Below are 15,141 nucleotides of genomic sequence, written 5' to 3'. Positions count from 1 at the left end.
CTTTGGAATCTCTTTTAAATTTAGAGCAATTATTTCTCTGAAAGGACTTCTCTTCTCTCAGAGCGTATAAAACATTCCGCTGTGAACAGGATTTGAACCTATGCATTGGATTTCGAGTCCAACGCCTTAACCTCTCGGCCATCACAGCCCATTTTATCTCCACTCATCGGGTGCCTTTTGGATAGTATCGTTGGACAGATTGAAATAAAGCACTGCCCTAAGTGTGTCTAGCCCTTTTTTGCCACACAAAGTCATGAGAAAGTCCTCTTGCGTATGACTGTTGACTTACAGACAGAGACAGGTGTGATGTAAGGTTCATGAGAAGGAAGACGGTTTTGGAAAACTAATGAGGTGTGTTTTGGAGAATACAGTTGAGCGACGTCTCTGAACTCAGGAGTAGCCCTAACTGTGTCTTAACTTTTTCTTCAACACACAGTCATGAGATAGGCCTCTTGCTTAAGGTATTGTTTTACAGACAGAGACAGGTGTGGTGTGAGGTTCATGAGAAGAAGTAAGGCTTTGGGAAGTAAGGAGAAGCACTTTTTTAACAATTGACACTACGATATGAAAAAAACTTAAATCAATAAGATAAACCGCTTGATTTCTATCAATGCTTTTTCCCAACGCTCTTAAAATCTTAGTTTTCATTGTCCGAACCTTATCTTTATAGAGATAATAGTCTCCATTGAAAATGTGTATGTGTCAAAGCTTTCGAATGTCCTTTTAATTTAGAGCGAATGCAATTATTTCTCTGACTTCTCTTTAAGGTGTATAAAAGATTCCGCTGTGAACAGGATTTGAACCTGTGCGGGGAAACCCCATTGGATTTCAAGTCCAACACCTTAACCACTCGGCCATCACAGCTGCATTTCCACCTGTTTGTTGGATTTTTTGGGGAAACAGCAGGTTTGGGGGTTTGACATGAAAAAAGTTCAAATCAGTAGGTTAAACTGCTTGATTTCTTTCAAAGCTTTTTTTCCCCACATTCTTAAAACTTTAGTTTTCATTGGCTAGACCTTACCTTTATGGAGATTATAGTCTCCATTGTGAATGTGTGTGTGGTAGAGGTTTGGAATCTCTTTTAAATTTAGAGCAATTATTTCTCTGAAAGGACTTCTCTTCTCTCACAGCGTATAAAACATTCCGCTGTGAACAGGATTTGAACCTATGCAGGGAGACCCCATTGGATTTCGAGTCCAACGCCTTAACCTCTCGGCCATCACAGCCCATTTTATCTCCACTCATCGGGTGCCTTTTGGATAGTATCGTTGGACAGATTGAAATAAAGCACTGCCCTAAGTATGTCTAGCCCTTTTTTGCCACACAAAGTCATGAGAAAGTCCTCTTGCGTATGAGTGTTGACTTACAGACAGAGACAGGTGTGATGTAAGGTTCATGAGAAGGAGGACGGTTTTGGAAAACTAATGAGGTGTGTTTTGGAGAATACAGTTGAGCGACGTCTCTGAACTCAGGAGTAGCCCAAACTGTGTCTTAACTTTTTCTTCAACACACGGTCATGAGATAGGCCTCTTGCTTAAGGTATTGTTTTACAGACAGAGACAGGTGTGGTGTGAGGTTCATGAGAAGAAGTAAGGCTTTGGGAAGTAAGGAGAAGCACTTTTTTAATAATTGACACTACGATATGAAAAAAACTTAAATCAATAAGATAAACCGCTTGATTTCTATCAATGCTTTTTCCCAACGCTCTTAAAATCTTAGTTTTCATTGTCCGAACCTTATCTTTATAGAGATAATAGTCTCCATTGAAAATGTGTATGTGTCAAAGCTTTCGAATGTCCTTTTAATTTAGAGCGAATGCAATTATTTCTCTGACTTCTCTTTAAGGTGTATAAAAGATTCCGCTGTGAACAGGATTTGAACCTGTGCGGGGAAACCCCATTGGATTTCAAGTCCAACGCCTTAACCACTTGGCCATCACAGCTGCATTTCCACCTGTTTGTTGGATTTTTGGGGGAAACAGCAGGTTTGGGGGTTTGACATGAAAAAAGTTCAAATCAGTAGGTTAAACTGCTTGATTTCTTTCAAAGCTTTTTTTCCCCACATTCTTAAAACTTTAGTTTTCATTGGCTTGACCTTACCTTTATGGAGATTATAGTCTCCATTGTGAATGTGTGTGTGGTAGAGCTTTGGAATCTCTTTTAAATTTAGAGCAATTATTTCTCTGAAAGGACTTCTCTTCTCTCAGAGCGTATAAAACATTCCGCTGTGAACAGGATTTGAACCTATGCGGGGAGACCCCATTGGATTTCGAGTCCAACGCCTTAACCTCTCGGCCATCACAGCCCATTTTATCTCCACTCATCGGGTGCCTTTTGGATAGTATCGTTGGACAGATTGAAATAAAGCACTGCCCTAAGTATGTCTAGCCCTTTTTTGCCACACAAAGTCATGAGAAAGTCCTCTTGCGTATGAGTGTTGACTTACAGACAGAGACAGGTGTGATGTAAGGTTCATGAGAAGGAGGACGGTTTTGGAAAACTAATGAGGTGTGTTTTGGAGAATACAGTTGAGCGACGTCTCTGAACTCAGGAGTAGCCCAAACTGTGTCTTAACTTTTTCTTCAACACACGGTCATGAGATAGGCCTCTTGCTTAAGGTATTGTTTTACAGACAGAGACAGGTGTGGTGTGAGGTTCATGAGAAGAAGTAAGGCTTTGGGAAGTAAGGAGAAGCACTTTTTTAATAATTGACACTACGATATGAAAAAAACTTAAATCAATAAGATAAACCGCTTGATTTCTATCAATGCTTTTTCCCAACGCTCTTAAAATCTTAGTTTTCATTGTCCGAACCTTATCTTTATAGAGATAATAGTCTCCATTGAAAATGTGTATGTGTCAAAGCTTTCGAATGTCCTTTTAATTTAGAGCGAATGCAATTATTTCTCTGACTTCTCTTTAAGGTGTATAAAAGATTCCGCTGTGAACAGGATTTGAACCTGTGCGGGGAAACCCCATTGGATTTCAAGTCCAACGCCTTAACCACTTGGCCATCACAGCTGCATTTCCACCTGTTTGTTGGATTTTTGGGGGAAACAGCAGGTTTGGGGGTTTGACATGAAAAAAGTTCAAATCAGTAGGTTAAACTGCTTGATTTCTTTCAAAGCTTTTTTTCCCCACATTCTTAAAACTTTAGTTTTCATTGGCTTGACCTTACCTTTATGGAGATTATAGTCTCCATTGTGAATGTGTGTGTGGTAGAGCTTTGGAATCTCTTTTAAATTTAGAGCAATTATTTCTCTGAAAGGACTTCTCTTCTCTCAGAGCGTATAAAACATTCCGCTGTGAACAGGATTTGAACCTATGCGGGGAGACCCCATTGGATTTCGAGTCCAACGCCTTAACCTCTCGGCCATCACAGCCCATTTTATCTCCACTCATCGGGTGCCTTTTGGATAGTATCGTTGGACAGATTGAAATAAAGCACTGCCCTAAGTGTGTCTAGCCCTTTTTTGCCACACAAAGTCATGAGAAAGTCCTCTTGCGTGTGAGTGTTGACTTACAGACAGAGACAGGTGTGATGTAAGGTTCATGAGAAGGAAGACGGTTTTGGAAAACTAATGAGGTGTGTTTTGGAGAATACAGTTGAGCGACGTCTCTGAACTCAGGAGTAGCCCTAACTGTGTCTTAACTTTTTCTTCAACACACGGTCATGAGATAGGCCTCTTGCTTAAGGTATTGTTTTACAGACAGAGACAGGTGTGGTGTGAGGTTCATGAGAAGAAGTAAGGCTTTGGGAAGTAAGGAGAAGCACTTTTTTAATAATTGACACTACGATATGAAAAAAACTTAAATCAATAAGATAAACCGCTTGATTTCTATCAATGCTTTTTCCCAACGCTCTTAAAATCTTAGTTTTCATTGTCCGAACCTTATCTTTATAGAGATAATAGTCTCCATTGAAAATGTGTATGTGTCAAAGCTTTCGAATGTCCTTTTAATTTAGAGCGAATGCAATTATTTCTCTGACTTCTCTTTAAGGTGTATAAAAGATTCCGCTGTGAACAGGATTTGAACCTGTGCGGGGAAACCCCATTGGATTTCAAGTCCAACGCCTTAACCACTCGGCCATCACAGCTGCATTTCCACCTGTTTGTTGGATTTTTGGGGGAAACAGCAGGTTTGGGGGTTTGACATGAAAAAAGTTCAAATCAGTAGGTTAAACTGCTTGATTTCTTTCAAAGCTTTTTTTCCCCACATTCTTAAAACTTTAGTTTTCATTGGCTAGACCTTACCTTTATGGAGATTATAGTCTCCATTGTGAATGTGTGTGTGGTAGAGCTTTGGAATCTCTTTTAAATTTAGAGCAATTATTTCTCTGAAAGGACTTCTCTTCTCTCAGAGCGTATAAAACATTCCGCTGTGAACAGGATTTGAACCTATGCGGGGAGACCCCATTGGATTTCGAGTCCAACGCCTTAACCTCTCGGCCATCACAGCCCATTTTATCTCCACTCATCGGGTGCCTTTTGGATAGTATCGTTGGACAGATTGAAATAAAGCACTGCCCTAAGTGTGTCTAGCCCTTTTTTGCCACACAAAGTCATGAGAAAGTCCTCTTGCGTGTGAGTGTTGACTTACAGACAGAGACAGGTGTGATGTAAGGTTCATGAGAAGGAAGACGGTTTTGAAAAACTAATGAGGTGTGTTTTGGAGAATACAGTTGAGCGACGTCTCTGAACTCAGGAGTAGCCCTAACTGTGTCTTAACTTTTTCTTCAACACACGGTCATGAGATAGGCCTCTTGCTTAAGGTATTGTTTTACAGACAGAGACAGGTGTGGTGTGAGGTTCATGAGAAGAAGTAAGGCTTTGGGAAGTAAGGAGAAGCACTTTTTTAATAATTGACACTACGATATGAAAAAAACTTAAATCAATAAGATAAACCGCTTGATTTCTATCAATGCTTTTTCCCAACGCTCTTAAAATCTTAGTTTTCATTGTCCGAACCTTATCTTTATAGAGATAATAGTCTCCATTGAAAATGTGTATGTGTCAAAGCTTTCGAATGTCCTTTTAATTTAGAGCGAATGCAATTATTTCTCTGACTTCTCTTTAAGGTGTATAAAAGATTCCGCTGTGAACAGGATTTGAACCTGTGCGGGGAAACCCCATTGGATTTCAAGTCCAACGCCTTAACCACTCGGCCATCACAGCTGCATTTCCACCTGTTTGTTGGATTTTTTGGGGAAACAGCAGGTTTGGGGGTTTGACATGAAAAAAGTTCAAATCAGTAGGTTAAACTGCTTGATTTCTTTCAAAGCTTTTTTTCCCCACATTCTTAAAACTTTAGTTTTCATTGGCTAGACCTTACCTTTATGGAGATTATAGTCTCCATTGTGAATGTGTGTGTGGTAGAGGTTTGGAATCTCTTTTAAATTTAGAGCAATTATTTCTCTGAAAGGACTTCTCTTCTCTCAGAGCGTATAAAACATTCCGCTGTGAACAGGATTTGAACCTATGCGGGGAGACCCCATTGGATTTCAAGTCCAACGCCTTAACCTCTCGGCCATCACAGCCCATTTTATCTCCACTCATCGGGTGCCTTTTGGATAGTATCGTTGGACAGATTGAAATAAAGCACTGCCCTAAGTATGTCTAGCCCTTTTTTGCCACACAAAGTCATGAGAAAGTCCTCTTGCGTATGAGTGTTGACTTACAGACAGAGACAGGTGTGATGTAAGGTTCATGAGAAGGAAGACGGTTTTGGAAAACTAATGAGGTGTGTTTTGGAGAATACAGTTGAGCGACGTCTCTGAACTCAGGAGTAGCCCAAACTGTGTCTTAACTTTTTCTTCAACACACGGTCATGAGATAGGCCTCTTGCTTAAGGTATTGTTTTACAGACAGAGACAGGTGTGGTGTGAGGTTCATGAGAAGAAGTAAGGCTTTGGGAAGTAAGGAGAAGCACTTTTTTAACAATTGACACTACGATATGAAAAAAACTTAAATCAATAAGATAAACCGCTTGATTTCTATCAATGCTTTTTCCCAACGCTCTTAAAATCTTAGTTTTCATTGTCCGAACCTTATCTTTATAGAGATAATAGTCTCCATTGAAAATGTGTATGTGTCAAAGCTTTCGAATGTCCTTTTAATTTAGAGCGAATGCAATTATTTCTCTGACTTCTCTTTAAGGTGTATAAAAGATTCCGCTGTGAACAGGATTTGGACCTGTGCGGGGAAACCCCATTGGATTTCAAGTCCAACGCCTTAACCACTCGGCCATCACAGCTGCATTTCCACCTGTTTGTTGGATTTTTTGGGGAAACAGCAGGTTTGGGGGTTTGACATGAAAAAAGTTCAAATCAGTAGGTTAAACTGCTTGATTTCTTTCAAAGCTTTTTTCCCCACATTCTTAAAACTTTAGTTTTCATTGGCTAGACCTTACCTTTATGGAGATTACAGTCTCCATTGTGAATGTGTGTGTGGTAGAGGTTTGGAATCTCTTTTAAATTTAGAGCAATTATTTCTCTGAAAGGACTTCTCTTCTCTCACAGCGTATAAAACATTCCGCTGTGAACAGGATTTGAACCTATGCGGGGAGACCCCATTGGATTTCGAGTCCAACGCCTTAACCTCTCGGCCATCACAGCCCATTTTATCTCCACTCATCGGGTGCCTTTTGGATAGTATCGTTGGACAGATTGAAATAAAGCACTGCCCTAAGTGTGTCTAGCCCTTTTTTGCCACACAAAGTCATGAGAAAGTCCTCTTGCGTGTGAGTGTTGACTTACAGACAGAGACAGGTGTGATGTAAGGTTCATGAGAAGGAAGACGGTTTTGGAAAACTAATGAGGTGTGTTTTGGAGAATACAGTTGAGCGACGTCTCTGAACTCAGGAGTAGCCCTAACTGTGTCTTAACTTTTTCTTCAACACACGGTCATGAGATAGGCCTCTTGCTTAAGGTATTGTTTTACAGACAGAGACAGGTGTGGTGTGAGGTTCATGAGAAGAAGTAAGGCTTTGGGAAGTAAGGAGAAGCACTTTTTTAATAATTGACACTACGATATGAAAAAAACTTAAATCAATAAGATAAACCGCTTGATTTCTATCAATGCTTTTTCCCAACGCTCTTAAAATCTTAGTTTTCATTGTCCGAACCTTATCTTTATAGAGATAATAGTCTCCATTGAAAATGTGTATGTGTCAAAGCTTTCGAATGTCCTTTTAATTTAGAGCGAATGCAATTATTTCTCTGACTTCTCTTTAAGGTGTATAAAAGATTCCGCTGTGAACAGGATTTGAACCTGTGCGGGGAAACCCCATTGGATTTCAAGTCCAACGCCTTAACCACTCGGCCATCACAGCCCATTTTATCTCCACTCATCGGGTGCCTTTTGGATAGTATCGTTGGACAGATTGAAATAAAGCACTGCCCTAAGTATGTCTAGCCCTTTTTTGCCACACAAAGTCATGAGAAAGTCCTCTTGCGTATGAGTGTTGACTTACAGACAGAGACAGGTGTGATGTAAGGTTCATGAGAAGGAAGACGGTTTTGGAAAACTAATGAGGTGTGTTTTGGAGAATACAGTTGAGCGACGTCTCTGAACTCAGGAGTAGCCCAAACTGTGTCTTAACTTTTTCTTCAACACACGGTCATGAGATAGGCCTCTTGCTTAAGGTATTGTTTTACAGACAGAGACAGGTGTGGTGTGAGGTTCATGAGAAGAAGTAAGGCTTTGGGAAGTAAGGAGAAGCACTTTTTTAACAATTGACACTACGATATGAAAAAAACTTAAATCAATAAGATAAACCGCTTGATTTCTATCAATGCTTTTTCCCAACGCTCTTAAAATCTTAGTTTTCATTGTCCGAACCTTATCTTTATAGAGATAATAGTCTCCATTGAAAATGTGTATGTGTCAAAGCTTTCGAATGTCCTTTTAATTTAGAGCGAATGCAATTATTTCTCTGACTTCTCTTTAAGGTGTATAAAAGATTCCGCTGTGAACAGGATTTGGACCTGTGCGGGGAAACCCCATTGGATTTCAAGTCCAACGCCTTAACCACTCGGCCATCACAGCTGCATTTCCACCTGTTTGTTGGATTTTTTGGGGAAACAGCAGGTTTGGGGGTTTGACATGAAAAAAGTTCAAATCAGTAGGTTAAACTGCTTGATTTCTTTCAAAGCTTTTTTCCCCACATTCTTAAAACTTTAGTTTTCATTGGCTAGACCTTACCTTTATGGAGATTATAGTCTCCATTGTGAATGTGTGTGTGGTAGAGGTTTGGAATCTCTTTTAAATTTAGAGCAATTATTTCTCTGAAAGGACTTCTCTTCTCTCACAGCGTATAAAACATTCCGCTGTGAACAGGATTTGAACCTATGCGGGGAGACCCCATTGGATTTCGAGTCCAACGCCTTAACCTCTCGGCCATCACAGCCGATTTTATCTCCACTCATCGGGTGCCTTTTGGATAGTATCGTTGGACAGATTGAAATAAAGCACTGCCCTAAGTGTGTCTAGCCCTTTTTTGCCACACAAAGTCATGAGAAAGTCCTCTTGCGTATGAGTGTTGACTTACAGACAGAGACAGGTGTGATGTAAGGTTCATGAGAAGGAAGACGGTTTTGGAAAACTAATGAGGTGTGTTTTGGAGAATACAGTTGAGCGACGTCTCTGAACTCAGGAGTAGCCCAAACTGTGTCTTAACTTTTTCTTCAACACACGGTCATGAGATAGGCCTCTTGCTTAAGGTATTGTTTTACAGACAGAGACAGGTGAGGTGTGAGGTTCATGAGAAGAAGTAAGGCTTTGGGAAGTAAGGAGAAGCACTTTTTTAACAATTGACACTACGATATGAAAAAAACTTAAATCAATAAGATAAACCGCTTGATTTCTATCAATGCTTTTTCCCAACGCTCTTAAAATCTTAGTTTTCATTGTCCGAACCTTATCTTTATAGAGATAATAGTCTCCATTGAAAATGTGTATGTGTCAAAGCTTTCGAATGTCCTTTTTATTTAGAGCGAATGCAATTATTTCTCTGACTTCTCTTTAAGGTGTATAAAAGATTCCGCTGTGAACAGGATTTGGACCTATGCGGGGAAACCCCATTGGATTTCAAGTCCAACGCCTTAACCACTCGGCCATCACAGCTGCATTTCCACCTGTTTGTTGGATTTTTTGGGGAAACAGCAGGTTTGGGGGTTTGACATGAAAAAAGTTCAAATCAGTAGGTTAAACTGCTTGATTTCTTTCAAAGCTTTTTTCCCCACATTCTTAAAACTTTAGTTTTCATTGGCTAGACCTTACCTTTATGGAGATTATAGTCTCCATTGTGAATGTGTGTGTGGTAGAGGTTTGGAATCTCTTTTAAATTTAGAGCAATTATTTCTCTGAAAGGACTTCTCTTCTCTCAGAGCGTATAAAACATTCCGCTGTGAACAGGATTTGAACCTATGCGGGGAGACCCCATTGGATTTCGAGTCCAACGCCTTAACCTCTCGGCCATCACAGCCCATTTTATCTCCACTCATCGGGTGCCTTTTGGATAGTATCGTTGGACAGATTGAAATAAAGCACTGCCCTAAGTGTGTCTAGCCCTTTTTTGCCACACAAAGTCATGAGAAAGTCCTCTTGCGTATGAGTGTTGACTTACAGACAGAGACAGGTGTGATGTAAGGTTCATGAGAAGGAAGACGGTTTTGGAAAACTAATGAGGTGTGTTTTGGAGAATACAGTTGAGCGACGTCTCTGAACTCAGGAGTAGCCCTAACTGTGTCTTAACTTTTTCTTCAACACACGGTCATGAGATAGGCCTCTTGCTTAAGGTATTGTTTTACAGACAGAGACAGGTGTGGTGTGAGGTTCATGAGAAGAAGTAAGGCTTTGGGAAGTAAGGAGAAGCACTTTTTTAACAATTGACACTACGATATGAAAAAAACTTAAATCAATAAGATAAACCGCTTGATTTCTATCAATGCTTTTTCCCAACGCTCTTAAAATCTTAGTTTTCATTGTCCGAACCTTATCTTTATAGAGATAATAGTCTCCATTGAAAATGTGTATGTGTCAAAGCTTTCGAATGTCCTTTTAATTTAGAGCGAATGCAATTATTTCTCTGACTTCTCTTTAAGGTGTATAAAAGATTCCGCTGTGAACAGGATTTGAACCCCCATTGGATTTCAAGTCCAACGCCTTAACCACTCGGCCATCACAGCTGCATTTCCACCTGTTTGTTGGATTTTTTGGGGAAACAGCAGGTTTGGGGGTTTGACATGAAAAAAGTTCAAATCAGTAGGTTAAACTGCTTGATTTCTTTCAAAGCTTTTTTTCCCCACATTCTTAAAACTTTAGTTTTCATTGGCTAGACCTTACCTTTATGGAGATTATAGTCTCCATTGTGAATGTGTGTGTGGTAGAGGTTTGGAATCTCTTTTAAATTTAGAGCAATTATTTCTCTGAAAGGACTTCTCTTCTCTCAGAGCGTATAAAACATTCCGCTGTGAACAGGATTTGAACCTATGCGGGGAGACCCCATTGGATTTTGAGTCCAACGCCTTAACCTCTCGGCCATCACAGCCCATTTTATCTCCACTCATCGGGTGCCTTTTGGATAGTATCGTTGGACAGATTGAAATAAAGCACTGCCCTAAGTGTGTCTAGCCCTTTTTTGCCACACAAAGTCATGAGAAAGTCCTCTTGCGTATGAGTGTTGACTTACAGACAGAGACAGGTGTGATGTAAGGTTCATGAGAAGAAAGACGGTTTTGGAAAACTAATGAGGTGTGTTTTGGAGAATACAGTTGAGCGACGTCTCTGAACTCAGGAGTAGCCCTAACTGTGTCTTAACTTTTTCTTCAACACACGGTCATGAGATAGGCCTCTTGCTTAAGGTATCGTTTTACAGACAGAGACAGGTGTGGTGTGAGGTTCATGAGAAGGAAGACGGTTTTGGAAAACTAATGAGGTGTGTTTTGGAGAATACAGTTGAGCGACGTCTCTGAACTCAGGAGTAGCCCAAACTGTGTCTTAACTTTTTCTTCAACACACGGTCATGAGATAGGCCTCTTGCTTAAGGTATTGTTTTACAGACAGAGACAGGTGTGGTGTGAGGTTCATGAGAAGAAGTAAGGCTTTGGGAAGTAAGGAGAAGCACTTTTTTAACAATTGACACTACGATATGAAAAAAACTTAAATCAATAAGATAAACCGCTTGATTTCTATCAATGCTTTTTCCCAACGCTCTTAAAATCTTAGTTTTCATTGTCCGAACCTTATCTTTATAGAGATAATAGTCTCCATTGAAAATGTGTATGTGTCAAAGCTTTCGAATGTCCTTTTAATTTAGAGCGAATGCAATTATTTCTCTGACTTCTCTTTAAGGTGTATAAAAGATTCCGCTGTGAACAGGATTTGGACCTATGCGGGGAAACCCCATTGGATTTCAAGTCCAACGCCTTAACCACTCGGCCATCACAGCTGCATTTCCACCTGTTTGTTGGATTTTTTGGGGAAACAGCAGGTTTGGGGGTTTGACATGAAAAAAGTTCAAATCAGTAGGTTAAACTGCTTGATTTCTTTCAAAGCTTTTTTCCCCACATTCTTAAAACTTTAGTTTTCATTGGCTAGACCTTACCTTTATGGAGATTATAGTCTCCATTGTGAATGTGTGTGTGGTAGAGGTTTGGAATCTCTTTTAAATTTAGAGCAATTATTTCTCTGAAAGGACTTCTCTTCTCTCAGAGCGTATAAAACATTCCGCTGTGAACAGGATTTGAACCTATGCGGGGAGACCCCATTGGATTTCGAGACCAACGCCTTAACCTCTCGGCCATCACAGCCCATTTTATCTCCACTCATCGGGTGCCTTTTGGATAGTATCGTTGGACAGATTGAAATAAAGCACTGCCCTAAGTGTGTCTAGCCCTTTTTTGCCACACAAAGTCATGAGAAAGTCCTCTTGCGTGTGAGTGTTGACTTACAGACAGAGACAGGTGTGATGTAAGGTTCATGAGAAGGAAGACGGTTTTGGAAAACTAATGAGGTGTGTTTTGGAGAATACAGTTGAGCGACGTCTCTGAACTCAGGAGTAGCCCTAACTGTGTCTTAACTTTTTCTTCAACACACGGTCATGAGATAGGCCTCTTGCTTAAGGTATTGTTTTACAGACAGAGACAGGTGTGGTGTGAGGTTCATGAGAAGAAGTAAGGCTTTGGGAAGTAAGGAGAAGCACTTTTTTAATAATTGACACTACGATATGAAAAAAACTTAAATCAATAAGATAAACCGCTTGATTTCTATCAATGCTTTTTCCCAACGCTCTTAAAATCTTAGTTTTCATTGTCCGAACCTTATCTTTATAGAGATAATAGTCTCCATTGAAAATGTGTATGTGTCAAAGCTTTCGAATGTCCTTTTAATTTAGAGCGAATGCAATTATTTCTCTGACTTCTCTTTAAGGTGTATAAAAGATTCCGCTGTGAACAGGATTTGAACCTGTGCGGGGAAACCCCATTGGATTTCAAGTCCAACGCCTTAACCACTCGGCCATCACAGCCCATTTTATCTCCACTCATCGGGTGCCTTTTGGATAGTATCGTTGGACAGATTGAAATAAAGCACTGCCCTAAGTATGTCTAGCCCTTTTTTGCCACACAAAGTCATGAGAAAGTCCTCTTGCGTATGAGTGTTGACTTACAGACAGAGACAGGTGTGATGTAAGGTTCATGAGAAGGAAGACGGTTTTGGAAAACTAATGAGGTGTGTTTTGGAGAATACAGTTGAGCGACGTCTCTGAACTCAGGAGTAGCCCAAACTGTGTCTTAACTTTTTCTTCAACACACGGTCATGAGATAGGCCTCTTGCTTAAGGTATTGTTTTACAGACAGAGACAGGTGTGGTGTGAGGTTCATGAGAAGAAGTAAGGCTTTGGGAAGTAAGGAGAAGCACTTTTTTAACAATTGACACTACGATATGAAAAAAACTTAAATCAATAAGATAAACCGCTTGATTTCTATCAATGCTTTTTCCCAACGCTCTTAAAATCTTAGTTTTCATTGTCCGAACCTTATCTTTATAGAGATAATAGTCTCCATTGAAAATGTGTATGTGTCAAAGCTTTCGAATGTCCTTTTAATTTAGAGCGAATGCAATTATTTCTCTGACTTCTCTTTAAGGTGTATAAAAGACTCCGCTGTGAACAGGATTTGGACCTGTGCGGGGAAACCCCATTGGATTTCAAGTCCAACGCCTTAACCACTCGGCCATCACAGCTGCATTTCCACCTGTTTGTTGGATTTTTTGGGGAAACAGCAGGTTTGGGGGTTTGACATGAAAAAAGTTCAAATCAGTAGGTTAAACTGCTTGATTTCTTTCAAAGCTTTTTTCCCCACATTCTTAAAACTTTAGTTTTCATTGGCTAGACCTTACCTTTATGGAGATTATAGTCTCCATTGTGAATGTGTGTGTGGTAGAGGTTTGGAATCTCTTTTAAATTTAGAGCAATTATTTCTCTGAAAGGACTTCTCTTCTCTCACAGCGTATAAAACATTCCGCTGTGAACAGGGTTTGAACCTATGCGGGGAGACCCCATTGGATTTCGAGTCTAACGCCTTAACCTCTCGGCCATCACAGCCCATTTTATCTCCACTCATCGGGTGCCTTTTGGATAGTATCGTTGGACAGATTGAAATAAAGCACTGCCCTAAGTGTGTCTAGCCCTTTTTTGCCACACAAAGTCATGAGAAAGTCCTCTTGCGTATGAGTGTTGACTTACAGACAGAGACAGGTGTGATGTAAGGTTCATGAGAAGGAAGACGGTTTTGGAAAACTAATGAGGTGTGTTTTGGAGAATACAGTTGAGCGACGTCTCTGAACTCAGGAGTAGCCCAAACTGTGTCTTAACTTTTTCTTCAACACACGGTCATGAGATAGGCCTCTTGCTTAAGGTATTGTTTTACAGACAGAGACAGGTGTGGTGTGAGGTTCATGAGAAGAAGTAAGGCTTTGGGAAGTAAGGAGAAGCACTTTTTTAATAATTGACACTACGATATGAAAAAAACTTAAATCAATAAGATAAACCGCTTGATTTCTATCAATGCTTTTTCCCAACGCTCTTAAAATCTTAGTTTTCATTGTCCGAACCTTATCTTTATAGAGATAATAGTCTCCATTGAAAATGTGTATGTGTCAAAGCTTTCGAATGTCCTTTTAATTTAGAGCGAATGCAATTATTTCTCTGACTTCTCTTTAAGGTGTATAAAAGATTCCGCTGTGAACAGGATTTGAACCTGTGCGGGGAAACCCCATTGGATTTCAAGTCCAACGCCTTAACCACTCGGCCATCACAGCCCATTTTATCTCCACTCATCGGGTGCCTTTTGGATAGTATCGTTGGACAGATTGAAATAAAGCACTGCCCTAAGTATGTCTAGCCCTTTTTTGCCACACAAAGTCATGAGAAAGTCCTCTTGCGTATGAGTGTTGACTTACAGACAGAGACAGGTGTGATGTAAGGTTCATGAGAAGGAAGACGGTTTTGGAAAACTAATGAGGTGTGTTTTGGAGAATACAGTTGAGCGACGTCTCTGAACTCAGGAGTAGCCCAAACTGTGTCTTAACTTTTTCTTCAACACACGGTCATGAGATAGGCCTCTTGCTTAAGGTATTGTTTTACAGACAGAGACAGGTGTGGTGTGAGGTTCATGAGAAGAAGTAAGGCTTTGGGAAGTAAGGAGAAGCACTTTTTTAACAATTGACACTACGATATGAAAAAAACTTAAATCAATAAGATAAACCGCTTGATTTCTATCAATGCTTTTTCCCAACGCTCTTAAAATCTTAGTTTTCATTGTCCGAACCTTATCTTTATAGAGATAATAGTCTCCATTGAAAATGTGTATGTGTCAAAGCTTTCGAATGTCCTTTTAATTTAGAGCGAATGCAATTATTTCTCTGACTTCTCTTTAAGGTGTATAAAAGATTCCGCTGTGAACAGGATTTGGACCTGTGCGGGGAAACCCCATTGGATTTCAAGTCCAACGCCTTAACCACTCGGCCATCACAGCTGCATTTCCACCTGTTTGTTGGATTTTTTGGGGAAACAGCAGGTTTGGGGGTTTGACATGAAAAAAGTTCAAATCAGTAGGTTAAACTGCTTGATTTCTTTCAAA

The 15,141-nt window shown here is 40.1% G+C and overlaps 27 non-coding genes across 27 annotated transcripts; all 27 read right to left on the bottom strand.

The window, feature by feature from the left end:
* Positions 1 to 77: 77 nt before the first annotated feature.
* Positions 78 to 148, bottom strand: TRNAS-CGA (transfer RNA serine (anticodon CGA)). Its single transcript has one exon. It is a non-coding gene; the product is annotated as a tRNA-Ser (tRNA).
* A 634-nt stretch (positions 149 to 782) lies between these two features.
* Positions 783 to 864, bottom strand: TRNAS-UGA (transfer RNA serine (anticodon UGA)). The gene has a single exon. It is a non-coding gene; the product is annotated as a tRNA-Ser (tRNA).
* A 280-nt stretch (positions 865 to 1,144) lies between these two features.
* TRNAS-CGA (transfer RNA serine (anticodon CGA)) lies at positions 1,145 to 1,226 on the bottom strand. Its single transcript has one exon. It is a non-coding gene; the product is annotated as a tRNA-Ser (tRNA).
* Positions 1,227 to 1,860: 634 nt separating this feature from the next.
* Positions 1,861 to 1,942, bottom strand: TRNAS-UGA (transfer RNA serine (anticodon UGA)). The gene has a single exon. It is a non-coding gene; the product is annotated as a tRNA-Ser (tRNA).
* A 280-nt stretch (positions 1,943 to 2,222) lies between these two features.
* On the bottom strand, positions 2,223 to 2,304 carry TRNAS-CGA (transfer RNA serine (anticodon CGA)). Its single transcript has one exon. It is a non-coding gene; the product is annotated as a tRNA-Ser (tRNA).
* Positions 2,305 to 2,938: 634 nt separating this feature from the next.
* TRNAS-UGA (transfer RNA serine (anticodon UGA)) lies at positions 2,939 to 3,020 on the bottom strand. The gene has a single exon. It is a non-coding gene; the product is annotated as a tRNA-Ser (tRNA).
* Positions 3,021 to 3,300: 280 nt separating this feature from the next.
* Positions 3,301 to 3,382, bottom strand: TRNAS-CGA (transfer RNA serine (anticodon CGA)). The gene has a single exon. It is a non-coding gene; the product is annotated as a tRNA-Ser (tRNA).
* Positions 3,383 to 4,016: 634 nt separating this feature from the next.
* Positions 4,017 to 4,098, bottom strand: TRNAS-UGA (transfer RNA serine (anticodon UGA)). Its single transcript has one exon. It is a non-coding gene; the product is annotated as a tRNA-Ser (tRNA).
* A 280-nt stretch (positions 4,099 to 4,378) lies between these two features.
* TRNAS-CGA (transfer RNA serine (anticodon CGA)) lies at positions 4,379 to 4,460 on the bottom strand. The gene has a single exon. It is a non-coding gene; the product is annotated as a tRNA-Ser (tRNA).
* A 634-nt stretch (positions 4,461 to 5,094) lies between these two features.
* On the bottom strand, positions 5,095 to 5,176 carry TRNAS-UGA (transfer RNA serine (anticodon UGA)). The gene has a single exon. It is a non-coding gene; the product is annotated as a tRNA-Ser (tRNA).
* Positions 5,177 to 5,456: 280 nt separating this feature from the next.
* Positions 5,457 to 5,538, bottom strand: TRNAS-UGA (transfer RNA serine (anticodon UGA)). Its single transcript has one exon. It is a non-coding gene; the product is annotated as a tRNA-Ser (tRNA).
* A 634-nt stretch (positions 5,539 to 6,172) lies between these two features.
* On the bottom strand, positions 6,173 to 6,254 carry TRNAS-UGA (transfer RNA serine (anticodon UGA)). Its single transcript has one exon. It is a non-coding gene; the product is annotated as a tRNA-Ser (tRNA).
* Positions 6,255 to 6,533: 279 nt separating this feature from the next.
* On the bottom strand, positions 6,534 to 6,615 carry TRNAS-CGA (transfer RNA serine (anticodon CGA)). The gene has a single exon. It is a non-coding gene; the product is annotated as a tRNA-Ser (tRNA).
* Positions 6,616 to 7,249: 634 nt separating this feature from the next.
* TRNAS-UGA (transfer RNA serine (anticodon UGA)) lies at positions 7,250 to 7,331 on the bottom strand. Its single transcript has one exon. It is a non-coding gene; the product is annotated as a tRNA-Ser (tRNA).
* A 634-nt stretch (positions 7,332 to 7,965) lies between these two features.
* Positions 7,966 to 8,047, bottom strand: TRNAS-UGA (transfer RNA serine (anticodon UGA)). The gene has a single exon. It is a non-coding gene; the product is annotated as a tRNA-Ser (tRNA).
* A 279-nt stretch (positions 8,048 to 8,326) lies between these two features.
* On the bottom strand, positions 8,327 to 8,408 carry TRNAS-CGA (transfer RNA serine (anticodon CGA)). Its single transcript has one exon. It is a non-coding gene; the product is annotated as a tRNA-Ser (tRNA).
* A 634-nt stretch (positions 8,409 to 9,042) lies between these two features.
* Positions 9,043 to 9,124, bottom strand: TRNAS-UGA (transfer RNA serine (anticodon UGA)). Its single transcript has one exon. It is a non-coding gene; the product is annotated as a tRNA-Ser (tRNA).
* Positions 9,125 to 9,403: 279 nt separating this feature from the next.
* Positions 9,404 to 9,485, bottom strand: TRNAS-CGA (transfer RNA serine (anticodon CGA)). Its single transcript has one exon. It is a non-coding gene; the product is annotated as a tRNA-Ser (tRNA).
* A 634-nt stretch (positions 9,486 to 10,119) lies between these two features.
* TRNAS-UGA (transfer RNA serine (anticodon UGA)) lies at positions 10,120 to 10,188 on the bottom strand. The gene has a single exon. It is a non-coding gene; the product is annotated as a tRNA-Ser (tRNA).
* A 280-nt stretch (positions 10,189 to 10,468) lies between these two features.
* TRNAL-CAA (transfer RNA leucine (anticodon CAA)) lies at positions 10,469 to 10,550 on the bottom strand. The gene has a single exon. It is a non-coding gene; the product is annotated as a tRNA-Leu (tRNA).
* An 818-nt stretch (positions 10,551 to 11,368) lies between these two features.
* Positions 11,369 to 11,450, bottom strand: TRNAS-UGA (transfer RNA serine (anticodon UGA)). Its single transcript has one exon. It is a non-coding gene; the product is annotated as a tRNA-Ser (tRNA).
* A 279-nt stretch (positions 11,451 to 11,729) lies between these two features.
* TRNAS-CGA (transfer RNA serine (anticodon CGA)) lies at positions 11,730 to 11,811 on the bottom strand. The gene has a single exon. It is a non-coding gene; the product is annotated as a tRNA-Ser (tRNA).
* A 634-nt stretch (positions 11,812 to 12,445) lies between these two features.
* TRNAS-UGA (transfer RNA serine (anticodon UGA)) lies at positions 12,446 to 12,527 on the bottom strand. Its single transcript has one exon. It is a non-coding gene; the product is annotated as a tRNA-Ser (tRNA).
* A 634-nt stretch (positions 12,528 to 13,161) lies between these two features.
* TRNAS-UGA (transfer RNA serine (anticodon UGA)) lies at positions 13,162 to 13,243 on the bottom strand. Its single transcript has one exon. It is a non-coding gene; the product is annotated as a tRNA-Ser (tRNA).
* Positions 13,244 to 13,522: 279 nt separating this feature from the next.
* On the bottom strand, positions 13,523 to 13,604 carry TRNAS-CGA (transfer RNA serine (anticodon CGA)). Its single transcript has one exon. It is a non-coding gene; the product is annotated as a tRNA-Ser (tRNA).
* A 634-nt stretch (positions 13,605 to 14,238) lies between these two features.
* On the bottom strand, positions 14,239 to 14,320 carry TRNAS-UGA (transfer RNA serine (anticodon UGA)). Its single transcript has one exon. It is a non-coding gene; the product is annotated as a tRNA-Ser (tRNA).
* Positions 14,321 to 14,954: 634 nt separating this feature from the next.
* TRNAS-UGA (transfer RNA serine (anticodon UGA)) lies at positions 14,955 to 15,036 on the bottom strand. The gene has a single exon. It is a non-coding gene; the product is annotated as a tRNA-Ser (tRNA).
* Between the last annotated feature and the right edge of the window lie 105 nt (positions 15,037 to 15,141).

The sequence above is a fragment of the Eleutherodactylus coqui genome, chromosome 2 (genome assembly GCF_035609145.1).
Source record: "Eleutherodactylus coqui strain aEleCoq1 chromosome 2, aEleCoq1.hap1, whole genome shotgun sequence".
NCBI lineage: Eukaryota > Metazoa > Chordata > Amphibia > Anura > Eleutherodactylidae > Eleutherodactylus > Eleutherodactylus coqui.
The sequence above is the reverse complement of the archived record's forward strand: the minus strand, read 5'-3'. Positions and strand labels throughout refer to the sequence as shown.